This window comes from Chenopodium quinoa, unplaced genomic scaffold (assembly GCF_001683475.1).
Source record: "Chenopodium quinoa cultivar QQ74 unplaced genomic scaffold, ASM168347v1, whole genome shotgun sequence".
NCBI classification, from domain to species: Eukaryota; Viridiplantae; Streptophyta; class Magnoliopsida; order Caryophyllales; family Amaranthaceae; genus Chenopodium; species Chenopodium quinoa.
The window spans coordinates 4,536-26,932 of NW_018744460.1; the positions used below are offsets into that span (position 1 = coordinate 4,536).

At 41.7% G+C, this 22,397-nt stretch overlaps 2 pseudogenes; both read right to left on the minus strand.

Moving 5' to 3' along the window:
* Nucleotides 1-488: 488 nt before the first annotated feature.
* On the minus strand, nucleotides 489-14,794 carry LOC110697027 (annotated as a pseudogene).
* Nucleotides 14,795-17,308: 2,514 nt separating this feature from the next.
* On the minus strand, nucleotides 17,309-21,467 carry LOC110697028 (annotated as a pseudogene).
* Between the last annotated feature and the right edge of the window lie 930 nt (nucleotides 21,468-22,397).

Consider the following 22,397-nt stretch of genomic DNA (forward strand, 5'->3'; position numbering starts at 1 on the left):
TTCCTGAATGCAAGAATGAGCATATGAGTTGGAATAATCGGTGTATGAGATAATGCAAGTGATGATGTATGTGTTGTTATCAGATGTTGTTTCGCATCTTGTTGATCTCTCTCCCCTTGAATGTGTTAATATGAGGGCTTTTATACCTCATCATACTTGGAGAGGTTGGGCTTTAGCCCAATTGGCTTACTTTGTGGGCTGACTTTTGACTTTTGAGCAATTGGAGGGTTGAACCTTGACCTTGGGCTTTTAATTGGATCATTTAGTGCTCAGGCCCAATTTTGACTAAATTGGACCCAAACAGTAATTATATCAACCCCATCACCCTGACCAACAAAACAAATATCTATCAGAATAATCGTTGTTACAATATCAAAGCCATAGAATAGTACACGAAGGGCTAATGTATGTGGTTTGAATCGAGTAGTGTACTGAACATACTAATTAATCAACTAACATCATCGAATGTGTTACCTTAAGTTGTTTTGTTAGCTCTCTAACATACAAGATTATAGCAAGTTTTGATTGACCATATGCACAAAATCTGGAGAACCTGCATAGTACGATTAGTGGATGAGTACAATTAAAGATACAAGTCTTAAGTACGTACACAATTTGAAATCCATGATCATAGTTATGCGTTACCTTGATGGATTGTTGATATCATCAAAAAGAATTCCTTCAGGATATGTGTGTCGATGGCCTTCCGATCCGATGAAACATTAACAATCCTCCCCTGTATACCACTTTCTAGTACCGTGTTTTTCATGGTGTCTGTTTGGGTCCAATTTAGTCAAAATTGGGCCTGAGCACTAAATGATCCAATTAAAAGCCCAAGGTCAAGGTTCAACCCTCCAATTGCTCAAAAGTCAAAAGTCAGCCCACAAAGTAAGCCAATTGGGCTAAAGCCCAACCTCTCCAAGTATGATGAGGTATAAAAGCCCTCATATTAACAAGATCAAAAAACATCTGATAACAACATATACATCATCACTTGCATTATCTCATACACCGATTATTCCAACTCATATGCTCATTCTTGCATTCAGGAATATTCCACAAAAGCCTCAAGCTACAAACTCTCTTGCATAGTGTCTTCCTTTTACACATTGTACTGACTTTAGCATCGGAGGGGCCTTCCTCGGAAACACCCCCGAGGCTAGTTTACGTGTGTTCACTGTGCAGGAAACCTTCGGCCCAACACAGCTTGGATCGAATCCAGTCTTCTCCATTTTAGTGGACCTTCGGCAAGGTCCCATTGTTTTAAACTGAAACAATTTGGCGCCGTCTGTGGGGATGACTTTCAAAAATCTTTAAGCCAAATTCCTAACCAAGATCATCTTGCAATTATCTTAGCAGCCATGGCTAAGAACCGCAAGAGCAAAAGCCTCCGTCAAGGAGCGGGCGAAAAGCCTAAAACCCCTACACCATCGCCCTCGCCGGACCGGAACTCTCCCAAGGGTGCCGGCTCGGGGGGAGGATCACACAAGGAGGATTCCCTATCTCCTATAATGCATGACTCCCAATGTAGGCCGGACCACTCTCGGTCTAGCAGGGGTCAGTCTGATCATAGGACATATTCGGTGTCCCGAAGCCAACCATCGGCTGCACGGCCTCATGCCCACACTCGGCCGGGGACCCCTTTGACGGGGCCCAGTTCGGAAGAGGTGGCAAGAGCGCTGGCAGTACTCATGGAGGCAATGAGGGCACAGAATATGCCACCGCCTCGTGATCGAACTCCTCCGCATACCCGGCATCAGCGGAGGAAGTTAGACCATGACGGTGGGAAGCTTCCTTCCTTCCGGGAGCTGGAAGAGTGGGAGGAGGATTCTTGGAAAAATGAAAAACAGAGGAAGAAGAGCTCTCAATTATTTAAAGGATCCTCATCCTCGAGACCAGCAGCGCATAAGAGCAGCAGCTCAGCTTCTCGGCCAGAATCTACTCGCCGGGAACCTGAGACTGCTCGCAGAAGCGTCCTTGACCGACTTGGCGGCCAGGAACCGAGCGTGCGTAGTCGCCTCACGTTCCCTGCTGCCGAGGCCCAGACTTCCCAGCCAGGGACGAAAACCACTCCTACCTCTCTGAGAGGGCGGAGCGCGGTCCCTTCGGCCAGGAACAAGGGCAAGGCCATTATGCTTCCCGCTAGTTCACCGTTCGAGCAATGGATACTAGAAGAGCGCGTACCCACGGTTAAAATACCGTCGCATATCACATATGACGGGACCACGGATCCGAAGGACCACGTGGCCTCGTATGAGACTCATATGCATCTTTGCCCCAGATCCGAGGCGACTTGGTGCAAATATTTCCCAACCACTCTCAAGGGGGTCGCGCAAGCGTGGATCTCCAAGGGAGTAAGGCAAGGCTCCATAACAGGTTGGGATGATCTGTCCTCCAAGTTCAGGAGCAAGTTTTCCACGGCAAACCGCCGAGAGAAGACTACCGCAGAGCTCATGGGTCTGCAACAGGGGGAAACCGAAAGCCTCCGAGACTACCTGACCCGTTTCAGTAACGAGTCATCAAGCGTCTCTCAGCTGGACCAGGGGCTAGCTGTTTTTGCAATGCAGAATGGCCTTCAGCCAGGAAAATTCCTAGACTTCATGGTCATGCATACCCCGCAGACCTTGGAGGAAGCTCTTAGTGCTTCGGATAAGTTCATCCGAGCCGAAGAATGGAATAAAGCAAAAACCCAACCTCAATCCGGGGGAGGGAAACAGAGGCAAATACCCTTGTCTGAAGGCCAGGGCCATAAGGCAAAGGGAAAATCAAAGGTTCCGGAGCCATCTTCGGCCAGCGACCTAAAGAAGGACAGGTTTGCCTCATACACAGGCAGATACGAGTCCTACACTCCGCTCTCTCTTCCACGCGCCAAAATTTACAGTGTGACGAAGGAGGAGCAGAGTTACCGAAAGCCGAGACCACTCCCAGAGTGGTATCAGCGAAAAAATAAAAATCAGTGGTGTGAGTTCCACGAGTCTTCGGGCCACAACACTGAAGAGTGTATCCAGCTGAAGGACCAGATAGAAGACATGGTCCGGAAGGGATACTTGAAAAAATACATCGCGGATCACCGCGAGAAAAAAGAATCCGAAAGGTTAGCAAAGGACCCTCGGCAGGACCTTGATTTCCCCCGGAAAAACAGTAAAAAACCGGAGGGGAAATTCCCTCCGATCAATGTTATCTCGGGAGGAATATACTCCCGGAGGGAGCACAAGCGTCACCTTAGAGCTTTGACTCACCAGGTGAACAACGCTGACATTCAATCTCCCCAGTCGCCGGTGCCGAACATGACGTTCACAGCCGCCGACTGCCGGGGGATTACGTTTCCTCACGAGGATCCGTTGGTGATCATCGCCACGGTGGCCAACCACGACGTCAGTAAGGTCCTTGTTGACGGTGGCAGCGGAACAAACATTCTGTTCCGAAAGGCCTACAACCAAATTAAGCTGAAGCCCAAGCACCTTACGCCGGTACCCTATCCGGTATCCGGGTTCAATGGGGCTTCAACTTATCCAGATGGGAAGGTGACACTCCCTGTCACCATCGGTTGCGATGAGGCAGCCCGGAACGTCATGATTGAGTTTTTGGTCATCGACGCTCCTTCAGTGTACAACGTGATTTTGGGGAGACCCATAATTCACGAGATCCAAGGGGTCGTCTCAACTTATCATCAGCTGATGATTTATGTCTCAGACGCCGGCTTCCCCGAAAGGATACAGGGCAACCAGAAGGACGCCCGAAGGTGCAACTACCTCAAGCCATCCAGTAGTCGCCCAGATAACGACAAGGATGAGGAGGAGAAAGAAAAAGAAAGAGAGCCAAGCGCAAAAAAGTCGAAAGGCCTAAGTGCTTCGGCCCAAGGATCAGTGCCCAGAGAAAAAGGTCCCGAAAGGGAAAAGGTTGACTCTTCATCTGAGCCGAAAGACTCAGAGAGCCAGCCGAAGAACACAAAGACTGGGACACCTGCTGACATTGGCAGCAGACCAGATTCTGAAGAGTCCAGTCCATCGGCAATGGACATGGACCAACAGACTGAAACAGTTGAGTTGGCCGAAGGAGATGCTGAGAAATGTGTAACAATCGGGATGGACCTTGATCCTGACACCCGTTGTGAACTTATTCAGCTCCTTCGGGATAACAGAGATGTGTTTGCTTTCTCGGCAGCTGATATGCCCGGGATAAGTTCAGACCTCATCTCCCATAAGCTTAATGTTGACCCAGCGTGTCGACCAGTTAAGCAAAAGAAGCGGAATTACTCCGCCAATAAGAACCGAGACATCGCAGCCGAAGTCAAAAAATTATTGGAGGCAGGATTCATTGAACCTTGCCAATATCCGGAATGGCTGGCAAATGTGGTGATGGTTCAGAAGCCCAATGGTACCTGGAGGATGTGCGTTGACTTCACGGACCTAAATAAGGCTTGTCCGAAGGATTTCTATCCCTTGCCGAGGATCGATCAGCTAGTCGACTCGACAAGTGGCCATGCCTTGCTTAGTTTCATGGACGCATTCTCAGGGTATCATCAGATCTTCATGCACCCCGACGATCGAGCAAAGACAGCATTCGTCACGAACGCTGGGGTGTATAATTACAAAATGATGCCCTTCGGATTGAAAAATGCGGGGGCAACCTATCAAAGACTGGTGGATCAAGTTTTCGCCGATCAAAAGGGCCGAAACATGGAAGTCTATGTTGACGATTCAATCGTCAAAAGCAAAAAACTAGAGGACCATGTAAAGGACCTGGCTGAAACTTTCGCCACCTTGAGAAAGCATCAAATGAAGCTGAATCCGAAGAAGTGTGTCTTCGGCGTGAAGTCAGGGAAATTCCTGGGTTTCATGGTCAGCAAAAGGGGGATTGATGCCAATCCCTCTAAAGTCAAAGCGGCGCTCGACCTTCCTGAGCCAAAAACAAAGAGGGATGTTCAGCGGCTCACCGGAAGAATGGCAGCCCTTTCGAGGTTCATTTCTAGAGCTTCGGATAAGGGGTTACCCTTCTTCAAAGCCCTGAAACTCCCGAAAACAAAAGAGCTTGTTTGGGAGGAAGAGCAAAAAGACGCCTTTCAACAGCTTCGGGAGCATCTGGCTCAACTCCCAACACTGGCTAGCCCAGTTGAAGGAGAAACTCTATACCTATATTTGGCCGTTAGCCCAGCCACCATCAGCGCAGTATTGCTGAGGGAAGAGAGTAAGAGTCAGCAACCGATTTATTTCGTCAGTCATACACTGACGGATGCCGAGACCCGCTATCCTCTACTCGAGAAAGTTGCTTTCGCGGTAGTGGTAGCTGCTCGGAAGCTGAGGCCCTATTTTGATTGCCATCAGATAGTGGTCTTAACTGATCAGCCGTTGGAAAAAGTTCTTGGCAAGGTTGAAAAATCCGGTAGACTAGCCAAGTGGGCTTTTGAGCTCACCGAATTCAGCATCAGCTACCGTCCGAGGGCTGCCATCAAGGCTCAAGCCCTGGCGGATTTCTTGGCCGAATGCTCATACCAAGAAGTGCTGGACAGTGACAAGAAAGTCTGGACCGTGTTTACGGATGGGTCTTCCACCGAAAACGGTTCGGGGGCAGGAGTAGTGATAACTTCTCCCGAAGGCAAATCCTTTGAGTATGCACTAAAATTTTCTTTTAAGGCCTCGAACAATGAAGCCGAATATGAGGCAGCAATCGCCGGCCTACAATTGTGCATCTCCTTGGAAGCCGATCATGTCTGCTTAAAAACAGACTCTCAGCTAGTTGCATATCAGATCAGTGGCAGCTATGAGGCCAAAGAGCCCTCCATGATAGCTTATCTTGCCAAGATCAAATCAGTCATTGCAGAGCTGAAAACTTTTGAGGTTCAGCTGATCCCAAGGGGTCAGAATACTCAGGCCGATGCACTCTCCAAACTTGCTAGTTCATCTTTTACCGAGCTGAACAGGTCTGTATATGTAGAAGTGCGTCGAGTAAGAAGTGTCGACGAAGCACCTGAAGTGTGCTGCGCCGACCCAGAGCCTAGTTGGATGGAACCCATTTTAGCTTTTAAGCTTCGGGGAGAAACTCCTGAGGACAAAGCTTTGGCCTCCAAAATGAAGAGAACCAGCTCTAGGTTCATTGTCTTCAGGGGGAACTTCTGAAAAAGTCCTTCTCAGCCCCATTGCTGAAATGCGTGGGACCAACAGATGCAGATTATATCCTGCGGGAGATTCACCTCGGCATCTGTGGGAACCACATTGGGGGAAGAACCTTAGCCCACAAGGCATTGAGGGCTGGGTATTACTGGCCCACCATGATCGCAGATGCTAAGGAGCTGGTTCGGAAATGCGAAAAATGTCAAAAATATGCTCCAGTTATCCATCAGCCAGCAAGGGATCTTCAGCCGATCCTTAATCCACTCCCGTTTGCCCAATGGGGACTGGATATACTGGGACCATTTCCAGAGGCTGTGTACCAGAAAAAATGGCTGATAGTTGGTGTCGACTACTTCAGTAAATGGATCGAGGCCGAAGCAGCCTCGAACATTACAGAGCAAACTGTCAGAAAATTTATCTGGCAGAACATCATCACTCGCTTTGGCATCCCGAGAGTATTTGTCTTCGATCATGGGAGACAATTTGACAACTTACCGCTGAAGCGATATACAGATCAGTTCGGCATAAAACTGGCATTTTCAGCGGTATGCCACCCGCAGAGTAACGGACAAGCCGAAGCAGCAAATAAACAGATCTTAAGTGCCCTCAAGAAGAGGGTGGAAGATCAAAAGTCCAAATGGCTAGAGGAGCTCCCTGGAACCCTTTGGTCCCTTCGGACAACTGAAAAAGAGGCAACGGGCCACTCACCTTTTGAACTGGTGTATGGTGCCGAAGCCGTCCTTCCAGTGGAAATTGGCTCTGAGAGCCTTCGAGTGCACCATTTCTCGGCTGAGAATGAGCAACTGATGAGGGAATCTCTCGACTTCCTCGGCGAAGTAAGAGACTCAGCTCGAGATAAAATGGCGGCCTATAAGCAGAGAGTCAGCAAATTTTATAACCGAAGGGTCCATGCAAGGCCTCTCAAAATTGGGGATCTTGTCCTTCGGAACGCTGCTGCAGTTCAGAAAGGCCGAATCCATGGGAAGCTCTCAGCTACATGGGAGGGACCTTATGAAATTTACGATGAGCTTCAGCCAGGGACATACCGACTTCGGCAGTTGGATGGAACTGAGTTGAAGAATCACTGGAATGCTGATGTACTGAAAAAATACCATGTGTAAACCCTTCGGGGCAGAACAATCTTTGTAAGTACATTTTGAACTAATGACAGGCCTTGGAGCCGCCATTTATATAAAATTTACAACTTTGTATCCTTTCAAAATTTTCTTTGTTCTATCTACTCTTTGAGGGTTTTTTATTCAGCCTCGTCTGAAGCCTTCGCCTTCGGGTAACTGGGTTTCAGATTGCTGACAAAACCTGTCTTTTTAAAGAACACCGGTCTTTCAGCTGAAGTCAAACTTCAGTAAGACTTGTTCTCCAAAGACATGAGTCCATGGACAATTCTGGGATATTGCCTTAACTGAGCCTTGTATCCCAGAGAGCCATTATCCGAAACATTGCCTTAAGTTGGCCCTGTGTTTCGGGTATCCATTTTTCAAAGATAGCCAGAAAATCAAGGATAACAGCAACAGTTGAAAATTTTTAAATCAGCCTCGTCTGAAACCTTCGCCTTCGGGTAACTGGGTTTCAGACGGCTTACAAAACTCAGTCTTTTTAAAGAACACTGGTCTTTCAGCTGAAGTCAAACTTCAGTAAGGCTTGTTCTCCAAAGACATGAGTCCATGGACAATTCTGGGATATTGCCTTAACTGAGCCTTGTATCCCAGAGAGCCATTATCCGAAACGTTGACTTAAGTTGGCCCTGTGTTTCGGGTATCCATTTTTCAAAGATAGACAGAAAATCAAGGATAACAGCCTTTTTAAATCAGCCTCGTCTGAAACCTTCGCCTTCGGGAAACTGGGCTTCAGATGGCTTACAAAACTCAGTCTTTTTAAAGAACACTGGTCTTTCAGCTGAAATCAAACATCAGTAAGACCTGTTCTCCAAAGACATGAGTCCATGGACAATCCTGGGATATTGCCTTAACTGAGCCTTGTATCCCAGAGAGCCATTATCCGAAACATTGCCTTAAGTTGGCCCTATGTTTCGGATATGCGTCTTCTTTAAGAACGCTGGTCTTACAGCTGAAGTCAAATTTCAGTAAGACTTGTTCTAAGGAGGTTAGTCCCAGAAAGCTAATATCCCAAGCATTGCCTTCAGTTGGCCCTGTGTTTCGGATATCCAACTTTCAGACAGTCAATCTTCAGTAAGACTTGTATCCAAGAAGCATTGCCTTCAGTTGGCCCTGTGTTTCGGATATCCATTTTGAAGAAGTTCAGAAATTGCTTATTCAACTAAAGTCATACTTCAATTTCTGAAGACGACTAAAGTGCAGCTATGTTCGGCAGAGTTGAAGAAAAGAAACAGTAAAGCATTCAAAAAGAAAGCAATTGAAAAAAAAAAAAAAAAAAAAAAAAAAAAAATTGAGCTACAAGTTCAATAATTCAGTATCGGCAGCCGCCCACAAGCGGAAAATAACAGCTGCCGAAATACGTACATAAGCAAAAAAATAAAACTGCTGTACGACAAGGCAAGCTGAAGCAAAAAACAAGGCAAAAAACTCAGAAAGCGGCAAGTCTAAAGTTAAGCGCATGATGAACCGCAAGATTCTGAAGACGACTGCCCGAGTTCCTATGCTTCAGCCGGAGGATCAGACTGATCAGCGTTGAGTCCCATGGTGGCCTCAGCCCCAGCAGCAGAAGAGGCGGGTTTTGCACTTTGCCGAGCCTCCCTTTCCCTCTGCTCAGCTTCCAACTCCAGTCTTTCAGCTTCCTCTTCGGCTTCCTCAGCCTTAAGAATTTCAGCTTCAGCTGGGGTTGCATACTTCATGTGAGGGTCTTCGGGATTCTGGACCCACTCAGCACATTTAGACCAGTCCAGCTTCGGCTCAGCATGAAGGCAGACTCTTCGGCAGACTCGAAATCCGTTTCTAAAACCCATCTCATATTCCTCTTGGGTATAGACACGGACCTTGAGTGAAGCCTCAGCATCAGCCAGCTTCTTCTGGGTCTCCTCCAAGTCTTCCTTGGATTTCTTCAGCTCATCAGCGACTTTGGAGGAGGAACCCTTCAGCTCATTCAGCTCTTGCTGAATTTGGAAAGCCTTTGTCTGAGCTTGGGCCACTTCAACTTTCTGGATCAGCAGTTGATCCTCAGCCTCTTGGAATTTAGCTCTTTGGCCTTCAGCAGCAGCAGCAGCAGCCTCTGAGAGTTGGACGTCTTTGGCCAGGAGCAACTCTTCAGCAGCCATTCGGCTGGCTTCAAGAGCCTCTAGACGCTGCTGCACTTCAGCTTGTGCAGCAGTTCCTTCTTGAATTCGGCTCTCAATAGCAGCCTTGAATTTGGAGACGTCCACTCCCATATGCTCCTGGAGGAATTTTTCCCCTTCCATCAGTGGGGGAAAAACCTCCATCTCCATAGCATCGCAGAAGGTTTTCAGAGCTTCGGCAGCTTTTTTACCGTACTCCTCAACCTCCTGCTGCTTCTCTTCAGCTGCTGCTTGCTTCAGCTTAGCAAGCTTAACTTCCTCTTCAGCCACCTTCCTTTCGTGCACAGCAGCGTCTACCCTATCTTGTAGGGTATCAATCAGCTCTACAGTGAGAGTCTGATTGTGCACGAACTGAAAACAGGGAGACAAAAAAAAATAAATAAATAAGTAATAAAAAAAAATATATAGAGCTGAAGTTCGGAGGAAATGAAGGAAAATTACCTGCATCATCAGCAGTTGGTTAGACCTGGCTGGGTCAGGAACTGATCTACTGGATTCGCCCATCCCAGCAGTGGCCTTCAGCGACCAGATCCTTGCCCTGTCTACTTCGGACATGCCAGCAAAATTGCCGAAGTAGGCTGCAGCTCCTTCTCGGTTTTGACCCCATATGAGGTCCCAGATGTGATCTGGGATTGGAATTCGGGGGGCCGAGAAACCCATTTCTCCAGAATGCAGAGTCTGGAAAGAAGGGAAGGACGACGATGGAGCTTGATTAACCTTGGTTGTCTCAGCATCGTCCTTCTCAGAGGAGTCAAGAACTATGACCTCCTCTTCTTCAGGGGTGAGGACGAAAGCCTCAACCTCTCTGGCGATATCTGCCGTGAAGCCTTCAGCACTTGACATCACGGCATCTTTATTTTCGTGCTCAGCAGCACTCTTCTTGATTTCTTCTTGGACCCCTCCCTTAGGTTCGGGAGTTCTCTGATCCACCTCCATCTCAGGAGGTGGCGGAGGGGTCTTTTGAGGAGATTGGGGTGTTGGCTGGGGAACCCTCGGCGATCCATTGCCTTCCTCAGGTTCCCTTATTGCGACGCCGATGGTCATCGGCCTCTGCTGAAAATCATGAGGGCCGATGATGGCCATCCTTCGGCGCCTTTTCAGAAGGGGCTGCTCGTCCATATCTGAATCTGAAGACTCTTGTATTTGATCTTCGGGACGAACAGGAGCTTTGCCTTCTCTGTGTCTGTTACTTTCTTCAGACTGTAACAGACAGGGGGGAAGAAGAGTGTGAGTAAAAAAAAAAAAAAAAAAGAAAGAAGAAAAGAAAAAAGAAAAAGTTGTCTGAAAGCTCACCGAGGTCTTCAGTAAAGCCTCGTCTTCTTCAGCTGCTCTAGCTGCAGCTTCGGCTTCAGCAGCTCTGGAGGACCCTTCTCCTCCTTCACAAGCCTCAAGTACCCGTGCAACCTCTTCGGCTGTGCGGGCAGCTTCAGCTTCTTCGTTCAGCAGCTGAAACCAAGGGTCTCTCTTCTTCCACCAAGGCTTCTGCCTCTGATACAGAGCAACAGCCTCAATTTGGAAGTGGGAAGAGTCCAGATGAACTTCCCTATGCCTCGGCTCAGTGATGGACGGGGCCCGTTCAGTTACAACTCGCTCTCGGTTAACACCAAGACGAGCGTAGTTAATACCAACGTTGGTCTCGTCCCGCTCTGAAAAAAGGAAAGGGAAAAAGTTTAGCTCAGATATGTTGGCACAGCATAAAAAAGCAAAGCGAGAGAAGAAAAAGAGGTAGTTAGAAGCCTCGGCCCCAGCCGAAGAAGCTTACCATCCTTAAACTTTCGGCTGAGGCCAACAGCTGCTAGCATATTCTCTTGGAAAACGTAATGCGTATCGGGGAGCCAAGTCTCCGGGATATGCTGCATTCGACCACTTCCCCCCGGGTTCGGCAGCTTGCCGAAGATATGTTGCTGATCCAGGTTCGGATCCGCCCCGTTATCTGCGGGGGGACCTAGACTTCCCATTTCGGGATCAGGCTCAGCTAAGTACCGGGGAGCGCTGAAGACACAAGGGTGGCCCGGATCTATGGGTGCCCTAACCCAAATCCATTGACCTCTCCAGTCCTTGTCTGAAGAGTCATTTGGCCACATGGTCAAATATTGGGGCCGGGACTCAATCCGATACCACCCAGAACCATGGCTTCCGTGCCCACTCTGAATATTTGGCACTAGCCGATGGAGCTTTCTGAAGCAGTGCAGGTTCGGCACGTATCTGAAGAACTTGCAGACCCATAAGTATGTCATCACCCTTCGGATGCTGGTGGGGGTTAGCTGACATAGGGAAATGTTGTAATGGATCAGCAAGTCTCGGACGAAAACGTCCAAAGGGAACCTCAGCCCATACTGAAGCTGTCTCGTGTACACCCCCACATACCCCGGGGGTGGACGATGGATTCTATCGGATGCTGAGGGCATTCGGCACCAATATCCATCAGCTTCAAAAATGCCGTAGTGCAACTCAATTTGCTCAGCAAATCGATATTGATCGGCATTCTCTACCCACCATGAGTAGGGGCGGTTCTTTATCATGGCCGAAGCGACTTCGGCATTCTCCCACTCTGAAAACCCAGGGAGGATATCCCAAAGGACAGCGGGAATTTCATCGTCCCGTCCAGAAGCACTCGGCTCATCCGTTCTTTGAGGAGGAGCCGAGGAAAGGGGAGTCGCCCTAATCCCTTCAGCATGGTCAGACTCCGGCCTTCGACCATTCCAGGTCCCAATCCTATTCCTAGGATCGGGAATCGGCCTTGCTCTTCTTGGAGCACGGGCTCTACCTCTAACTCCTCTTGCCATGGACTATTTCGAAGAGAAAAGTCGAAAGAAAAGGGGAAGGAGTTCGAATTCGAAGAAAAATAAACTGAAATCAAAGGAATTTACCTTAATCTGAAGCGAAAGTTGCCGGTTTACGAGTTCGTAGTGGCAAGTCTCAGTTTCTAAGCTCAATGCTCGGGGGAATTTGCGAAGTTTTGATACGGATTCTTGGATTCTCTCTCGAAGAATTCTGGGTTTGTGTTGGTGAATAAGTGAGGAGAATGACGCGCCTCTGTTTATATACCCAGGTACGGGATACGAAGAGTCTATGCTTTAATTTCTCTTAAGTACCCACTAAGTAACCATTAAACACATGTCTTGTGACTAAACCGCCCATTATCCGTCCAACTTCTGCAAATCATTAACCGTTGTTATCTCATTAATTACGGTTTAAGTTCAAATTCAAATTTTTGGATCAATTAAATCATTTACTTCCCTCCTTTTCTGAGTTAAATCAAACCCGACCCGTCATTCTTCCGAATCGGGTCTGGGGGGCAAGTTGTTTGGGTCCAATTTAGTCAAAATTGGGCCTGAGCACTAAATGATCCAATTAAAAGCCCAAGGTCAAGGTTCAACCCTCCAATTGCTCAAAAGTCAAAAGTCAGCCCACAAAGTAAGCCAATTGGGCTAAAGCCCAACCTCTCCAAGTATGATGAGGTATAAAAGCCCTCATATTAACAAGATCAAAAAACATCTGATAACAACATATACATCATCACTTGCATTATCTCATACACCGATTATTCCAACTCATATGCTCATTCTTGCATTCAGGAATATTCCACAAAAGCCTCAAGCTACAAACTCTCTTGCATAGTGTCTTCCTTTTACACATTGTACTGACTTTAGCATCGGAGGGGCCTTCCTCGGAAACACCCCCGAGGCTAGTTTACGTGTGTTCACTGTGCAGGAAACCTTCGGCCCAACACAGCTTGGATCGAATCCAGTCTTCTCCATTTTAGTGGACCTTCGGCAAGGTCCCATTGTTTTAAACTGAAACAGTGTCTAACAACAGATTTGTCAGAAGAAAATGACCTGCATATGAATATGTAATAATAATGTAGATAAGCATTAAAAAATCTATGGATACTGAGGTGTAATTAGTCTACAAAATGTAGATTGCAATATTTTCAATGCCTAATGTAGGGCTAAACAGAGATGAAAGAGGAGATACACTATAGATGGATGAACCGAAGATCCACATATACTTCGTATGTGTGTAAACTACTAAAGCATCATACTTCATTAGAGTCAAACTGGCGAAAACCAAAAAAAAAAAAAGTATCCCATACAAGAAATACCATACTCTGATTTGTACTTGCTTCTTTCTATCTAGCTAGATTGCTCACCCAAGTAGTTTACCGCGAAATGCAGTTCTATGTTGACTTGGGAGAGAGTAAAAGGGCAGGCAAACACTCCTGCATTATTTCTTAAAAAACAAAGGGAGAACATGTTGTTACTACATTATAAGTAGGAATCTACAATAAGACTCGAGGAAAAGATGGATGATTTTCTTACATAAGAATGTTCAAGGGTTGATTAAGGGACTTGAATTCTGATGCAAATTTTCTAATAGATGCCATTGAGCTCAAATCCAACTCCACAAATATCAACCTTAGCACTCGGAGTTTCTTCAAGTATTTTAGTCCTAACCTTTGTACCAGCAGCCATTTTCTTATCTACCATGATAACATGAACACCACGTAAAGCAAGAACTCGTGATGTTTCAGCACCAAGGCCACTCGATGCTCCTGCAGATCATGGTTCAATCGATAAATGGAGTTAAAAGTTGTGCCAAGTACAAGGTTTTCATAAATGTGAAACATCCTTTGTTTAATATAGCAATACTACAAAGTTTTTATTGCAATATTTATTTTTGCCATCTTAACTGTCACACAATTAACAGCTATAGAAAAAAACATGAAAGGATCATTTTCATAATCAAGCACCTTAATTATCTTAGGGTATATGCGGTAACCAAATAGCAAAGAAAGCAAAAAAATAAAATAAAAAATGATCCATTCCGTTTTGACAGTATTCATCTTTTTATATACTTCCTCTGTTTCTTTATACTTGCAACACTTCTCTTTTCACACTTGTTGATGCATGATTTCAATTGTTAATATCTTTGATTACCAATATGCAAAAATTATAAACACTTTGATATTACAATAATATAAATCGAGACGAATTTAACAAAATCCCACATGACTATATTTTTATATAGCTATAAATCATCAAAGCTAGTCAAAGTGAAACGTATGAATAGTGTAAAAGTCAAAGTGTTGCAACTATAAAAAAATGGAGAAAGTATAAGATAAAACATACTCGAGCAGTCAAGTGTGTAAAATGGCAAACAGGAAAAACAAAAAAGGAACAAAGATGGTAAATTACAACAAGTAGTATTAACAAGAGTAAAAAGGACCTGTAACAATGGGAGTGAGGCCGGTACCATCAATTCCATGTGTAACTTCTTCTGCTGTAGAAGACCCAGAGAATCCAGATGAATTTTTTCTACCAAAAAACCACATTTTGATTATTGATTGTTTCTCTTGAGTGTGAGTATAAATGCTGAGGATGCTCTTGAAAATAAGAGTACATCAATTTTTGTGATGCTCCCACCTTTTAAGGTATTTTTGACCAATAGAAATTGAGTTTATATGTGCATTAAATGTTTTGGTAGTTTCTAAGTACAAAATATTGACATTGTAACTACTATATTGGGATATCTCACATTAAAATCTTTGACAACTAATATGGCACAGGAGAATAATAAATAGTCCACCCTCCATGATTGAGTTGCTGCTTGTACTGCTGCCTTGAATGTCTATTTAACTACTTACCTCCGTTTATTTTACTTGACACACATTTCTTTTTAAGAAGTTTATTTTTAGTTGATACGTTTCCTTTTTGGGTAAGTTTTAAACTTTGCATTTACTAGTGTATCCTACTTGCTTAATCATTCTCTCTCCTCTCCATCACTCTTGAGACTCATGAATAATGGTTACTATAAAAAAAAAATAAAAAAAAATAAAAATAAAAATAAAATTGTGATCATGAATTATAATTATAATTATATAAAATAGTACTTATATAGACTATTAATTATCGGTATCAATATGCATACGTCGATGTATGCAACACGTGCATAGTATTTATAAATATAAAGTATACTACGTATACTAATAGTAAGTCCACCAGCCAACATACACAGGCAAGACAAAAAAGATAAGATGAACCATTCTGCCTGGACTCACTACTACAAGATTAACCATGAGCATTTCAATTTCTACACACAAAGCAAGCAGCCCGGCTGCCAATAAGGGTTTCCAAATCATTGTCAATGTCAAATAATTTGATAAGAGACCACTCATAAAAGGAAAATTGACAGCAGATAAGTAACAAAATTGAAACAAAAACAATATGTTATATCCTTGTATAATTGTATTTTTTTTTCAAAAAAAATGCATAGGCTTTTAGCATTGAATGGCATGTATATAATTTCTAGCTTTGGTTGACATACATCAACAACAACAATAAATTCCACATTGTTCCTTCCCCCTTAAATAAGTTCACACTCGCGATCTCCATGAGAACCATAACACACCTTAAACCATTAAAAAAATTAACTTATGTAATATTGATTTTTTTTTGCAATAGAACAAAACCAATGACCATCCACGTGACGGTTTCCAAAATCGGACTATCACAATCTCTAAAAATCGTAACAACACACTTTTAGCCTCTTCATACTACCCATTCTCAAACTTTCCCCACTACATGAATTTCATTCAAAACCCCAATTTGCTTTCTTGGCAACATATTGATCACAAATGAATATATGCGCAATAGCACAAACATCACAAAAATACCCTGAACAAAATCAAACTACCCAACTATAACTAATGAATATTGCTCTGTTGAACTATAAATTTAGGGTTTGTAGCTAAATTTGGCATCAAATTGAACTCATCAAGCAATTAATTATACAATTAACAATAATGTAAACACAAATCAAATACCCAATTACTTAAAAGATGGAAATTTGGCATAAATTAATGCATATAAAATGAAGAAATCAAACCTGTAACATGGCAGTGAGATCGGCACCAAACAACCCAAATGCCCCTTTTCCCCCAAACAACTACATTTTCTGTATTCCGTCAGATTCACTGAGCCAATTAATTTACAAAGAATTCAATAATCGGATAATACATTAATACTAACTCAAACAATCGCCTTTTTTTTTTTTTTTTCTCCAGTGAATTTATTTGATACCACTCATACCAGACGTCCTTACTCCTTACGTACTAACGTAACTAGGCTGAATTTGTTTTATCAGCTTTATTTCATTATTTGTGTTTCTTGTCAATAAATGATTCATGTTACGGAGAATATGTCGTGTGCCTTGCCTGCCAGGGCCGGGGATGTCATATGCTCGGGTCGTTTGCTTAGATAAACTGAACCGAGCATAGCCAGTAGTGTGGAATTCAAATAAATATTAATACAAAATTGCAATTTCACCAATATCCCGGCTTACATAAAAAAACATTATTTACTCTAAATAGTTGTGAATAATTTTGAAAAGGCAATTGGCTTCAACACCCTAAATTATATCTTGGGTGCAACCAACATTCCGAACTATGGCTAGTAGATAAAACACCTCCAACTATTGATTTGGGTGCAACGTGTGCTATCAATTACCCTTTATTTACTAAAAATATCTTTGTTTAAGTGCCCAAAAATACCTATTAATGTCACGCATTGCACCCAAATCAATAATTGTTGGTGTTTTAGCTACTAGTCAAAATTCATAATGTTGGCTTCACCCAAGGTAAAGTTCAAGGTGTTGAGACCAATTTTGCTTTTTGAAAATTAATTCAAATTGCACTTAGTGGCAAAAATCTAAACAAGTTTTTTTTTTTTTTTTTTTTGACAACGGCTAAACAAGAAATATACAAGTATAAAAAAAAAAACAAAGAGAATACTATTTTGCATAACAATACAATAACTTGCATTATTTTAATTTATACCCAGTACATGAAAAGAACTACTTCTGTTTTATATTATTTGCAACGATTTAACATAAATTGTGAGTAGAAAATATCTAATCGTAATAAATAATATGAAACGAAGGTAGTGTAATTATTTATGATTGAGTTCCAATGTTGCTTTACATAATATTACGCATTACACATTAATAATTATGTTTGACACATTATTTGACCAATTCTTGCTGAACTCCCACAATTTCCTAGCCAAGGTGTTATCCTGAGCTTGCTTAGAAGGCTCGGCTAAATCACAGTTATTGAAATATTCACCACTTATGCCTTTTACTTGTGGATGCAAAGCCACGTAACATGTCGTCGCTGCTCCCTGCAACGAACGACTTTATCACCAGAAGAGACGAAGGATTAAACATTGCAAAGTTTGATCATGTGTGTTTCAAGACACTTACTTGTGGAATATTTTTCATGAAAAAGTAATTAATAGGTCTCGAAAGCGTGTAAACAGCTGTTGCATCCAAGCAATGCACAATTAAACCATAACTCCGTCTTAAAAAAATTGTAAAACACATATATAAGACTAGGATAAGGCAAGATATTAGATATTAAACAATTTGCAATAAAAAGTGAAGTATACCATCAAATAATCTACATTTTGATATATTTGTATAAATAGATCCAGGATGAACTGCATTAACTGTTATATCAACCCCATTATCCTGATCAACAAAAGGATTTTCATCAGAATAATTGAAGTTGTATTCTGAAAGCTGCAGAGCAGTACAGGATCAGAGGGGCTAATGTCTAAATCGTGAGTACGAGTATTTTCTTACGAAAATTAATCAACACCGAATGTGTTACCTTAAGTTGTTTTGCTAGCTCTCTGGTATGCAAGATTATAGCAAGTTTTGATTGACAATAAGCAGCAAATCTGGAGTACCTGCATAGTGCTGAATTACTGATTAGTGGATGAGTTCAATTAATGCAAAGTTACAACTCTTAACTATGCACATATGTTTGCCTGGAAGAAAGTAATAATGTTAAATTTACCTTAATGGATTGTTCAGTTCATCAAAAAGGATTCCTTCAGGATATGTGAATCGATGGCCTTCCGATGCAATATTAACAATCCTCCCCTCTTTACCGCTTTTGAGTACAGTGTAACAGCAGATGTGTCAGCAGAAAATGACCTGCAGATAATAATAAGGCAATACAAAAAAGCATGAATAAAATCATGGAAGTTGAGGTGTAATTAGCCTACAAAATGCAGATCGCAATTTCTTCGATTCTTAGTGTAAGACTAACAGAGATGAAAGAGGAGAGAAGCGATGGATGCACCGAACATCCACTTATAGATGTTTTAAACTTTCATTCTCCATTAGAACAAACTGGCAAAAACCAAAAATAAATAAATTTAATTCCATACAAGAAATACTAGCTTATTGATATCTGCTTCCTTCTTTCTACTATTTAGCTAGATTGCTCACCCAAGTAGTTTACCGCGAATTGCAGTTCTATGTTGTCTTGGGAGAGAGTAAAAGGGCAGCCTAACATTCCTGCATTGTTTCTAAGAAACAAAAGGGGCAAATATACTGTTACTATGTAATTAAGGATTTACAGTAAGACTCAAGAAAAAGATGGATGATTGGATGGTTTTCTTACATGAGAATGTTCAAGGGTTGATTAAGAGACTTAAATTCTGATGCAAATTTTCTTATAGATGCCATTGAGCTCAAATCCAACTCCACAATATCAACCTTAGCACTCGGAGTTTCTTCGAGTATTTTAGTCCTAACCTTTGTTCCTGCAGCCACATTCTTATCTACCATGATAACATGTACACCACGTAAAGCAAGAACTCGTGATGTTTCAGCACCAAGGCCGCTCGATGCTCCTGCAGATCGTGGTTCAATCGATAAATGGAGTTAAAGTTGTGCTAAGTAGAACAAGGTTTTCATAAATGTGAAACATCCTTTATTTGGTGAATCAATACTACAGAGTTTTTATTGCATTATTTTTCCATCTTAACTACTGTCATATAATTAAAAGCTATAGATAAACAGCATGAAAGGATCATTTCCATAATCAAGCACCGTACTAAGCGTATGTAGTAACCAAATAGCAAAGAAAGCAAAAAAAGATCAATTACATTTTGACTATGAGTGTTCATCAATTTTTATTTATATATAAGATAAAACATAATCGACCATTCAAGTGTGTAAACTGGCAAAAAGGAAAAACAAAAAGGAACAAAGAGGGTAAATTACTAAGATTGGTTTTAACTTTTAAGACTATTAACAAGAGTGAAAAGGACCTGTGACAATGGCAGTGAGGCCGGTACCATCAATTCCACGTGTAACATCTTCTGCTGTTGAAAACCCAGAAAATCCAGATGAATTTATTCTTCCAAAAAACCACATTTTGATTATTCACTATTATTGATTATTTCTCTTGAGTTCTAACAAGTAGAAATGCTGAGGATGCTCTTGAAAATTAGAGTACATCAATTAGTGTGATGCTCCCACCTTTTAAATTATTTTGACTAATAAATACTGAGTTTATATATACATTAAATGTTTTGGTAGTTTCTTACGAAATATTGAAATTTTAACTACTTGGGATATCTCACATTAAAATCGTTGACAGCTAAAATGGGACGGCAAAAGTAATAAATAGACCACCCTCCATGACTGAGTTGCTTGTACTACTGCCTTTAATGTATACTTCCTAGTTCCTATAATTTATTCAACTATAAGTTAGCCCAATTAGACCACCATACATAATATATCTTGTTTCTTATTTGCCAACTTCCAACTATATGACTCTATTGTTTTATTTTATTTAATTTTTTTTTAGGGAAAGATAGAGCGGACTTATTATTAGATTAATTCAATCTCCACTAAAGTTAAACTTTGTAGAAAGGTACCTATACAAACTCTTTCAAGATCAATAGTGACATCCCACCTAGCAATAGTATGAGCTACCGTATTACACACTCTTCTAACATGTGAAAAATTAACAAAATCAAAAGAAGCACTATCTTGCTTGATATCTTTATAGATTAAATGGATAGGAGAAACACCATGACATGACCCCTTCAAAGCATGATAGTACCAGCACCACTTTCCCATACTCGACTATGTCTATAACCCATCTCTATTGTTATCTTCATTTTTTTTTTGTTCTTATATAGACAAAAGAAGTACACCCTTTATTTTTTTTTAAATTGCAATACTTTTCTTTTTCCATTCATTTTTGATTAATTGCTACACTATATTCCATTTGTTTTCATCTATTATTATCTTCATTTATTCTTTTATTGTTTCTCTTTCCTATTAATCCCACTTTCACCACTTTTATATTACGAAGTATTTATTTCTCCTATTGTAAATGTCACAAAAACGTAGAGTAAAACCTTACTACCTCCATTCTTGAGACTCATGAATAAAAGCTTCCACCATTAAGCTTTTCTAACATCGATCTCCATCACTCTTGAGACTCACTGTCAAATACGAAGGAAAAAAATAAAAAATCGTCACCTTGAGTTATAATTATAATTAAATAAAATAGTACTTATATAGGCTATTATGTATCAGTACGTCGATGTATGCAACACGTGCATAATTAACTAGTATTTAGAAATATAAAGTATATACTATTAGTGAGTCCACCATTGGTCATGTAGAGAAACTACAGTATATAGAATCTAGGTGCAAAGCCAACATACACAGGCAAGACAAACAAGATGAGATGAACCATTCCTGAAATTAATTGCTTGATGAATTCCATATTATTAACCACAAGAACTTCACACACACACACAAAGCAAGCAGCCAGTAACATAACTCAAATCAAAGACCATCTGCTATCAGGGGCGGATCCAATGTGGGTTCATTGAACCCACTGATTTTTTGGAAAAAATTAAAAACTTTTTTTTTTTATTTTAAAAAGGCAAAATAGGTTAAATAGAATATTTGTGTATCATACGGTAATAAGTAAAGCTATAGCCCAGTGGTTTTCTTCACATCCCATCACACAAGAGTTTGTGGGTTCGAAACCCATAACTCACACTTGCCTCGCAGTCTCGCAGACCCGCAGCCGTCTGGTAGTGAGGTAAGTGAATTTGGGGATTTCTTTTGCTAAATCGTTGAATTTCGTATGCTAATATACATTACGAATTGGGGATTTTTGTAAATCGCTGAAGATTGGTTATAATTCGCTAATTTACTTCTCAAGTTCTCAATTTGGGGATTTTTTTTTGCTAAATCGCACGGCAGACGACCAGGTTCCTTGCTCCACCGACGTCCGACGACGACCACACGGCAGACGCGTCGATGCCTCTTGCCTCCAGCCTCCAGCCTCCAGCCTCCACGAGTCCACGGTAGTCTGGTGAGCTTGCTGCTTCCCAGTTTCGCACTTGTTTAGTTGTTTGTTGTTAAGTTGTTTCTTGTTTGTTGATTGTTGCTTACTTAATTGTTGATTGTTGCTTATTGCTTGTTTATATGAGATTACGCGTACTGCTAGTTCAATAATGCTAGAGTGAAATGGACAGATATTATTACAGAAGGATGCTGATCAGCTTGCATTATTATTTAGATATGGACATATTGTCAATGTTCATAAAAAAATGTTAGGTTTAAAGTTAAGGCATAATATAAGCCAATCCCATTTATTCAGAAGAACCTAATTATTTTCTTAACAATCAGGATGATATGTCATTAAATACAAATAAAACAAGATTGAGAAGACCAAAATAAAATCACTAATAATTAAGCCGTTAAGCAATAATTCATCATTTAAAAAAAAAAAAAAAAAAAACAGTTCAGCCAAAATATACATATTAAAAAAAAAAATATTAGGAAAAGAAAAAAGAGTCAAAAATTCTTTTCAAATTATTCTCTGCCTTTTAGGAATCTCGAAGAATGCTTCTGTAATTTTTTTTGAACTTATGTACTGAATATTTAGTTATTATATTTTTGTTCCTTTGTTAATTATGATTCTGAACTTCCGAAGTTTCGTACCCCCTATTTGGAAATCCTGGAGACGCCACTGTCTGCTATAAACTTGTATAATTGTATATTAATTTTTTTTTTTAAAAAGTGCATAGGCTTTTAGTAATAAATGGCATGTATATAATTTCTTGCTTCGAACAACCTAATCCCGAGACTAGCCAAATGCTAGCTTTGATTGACATACATCAACAACATCA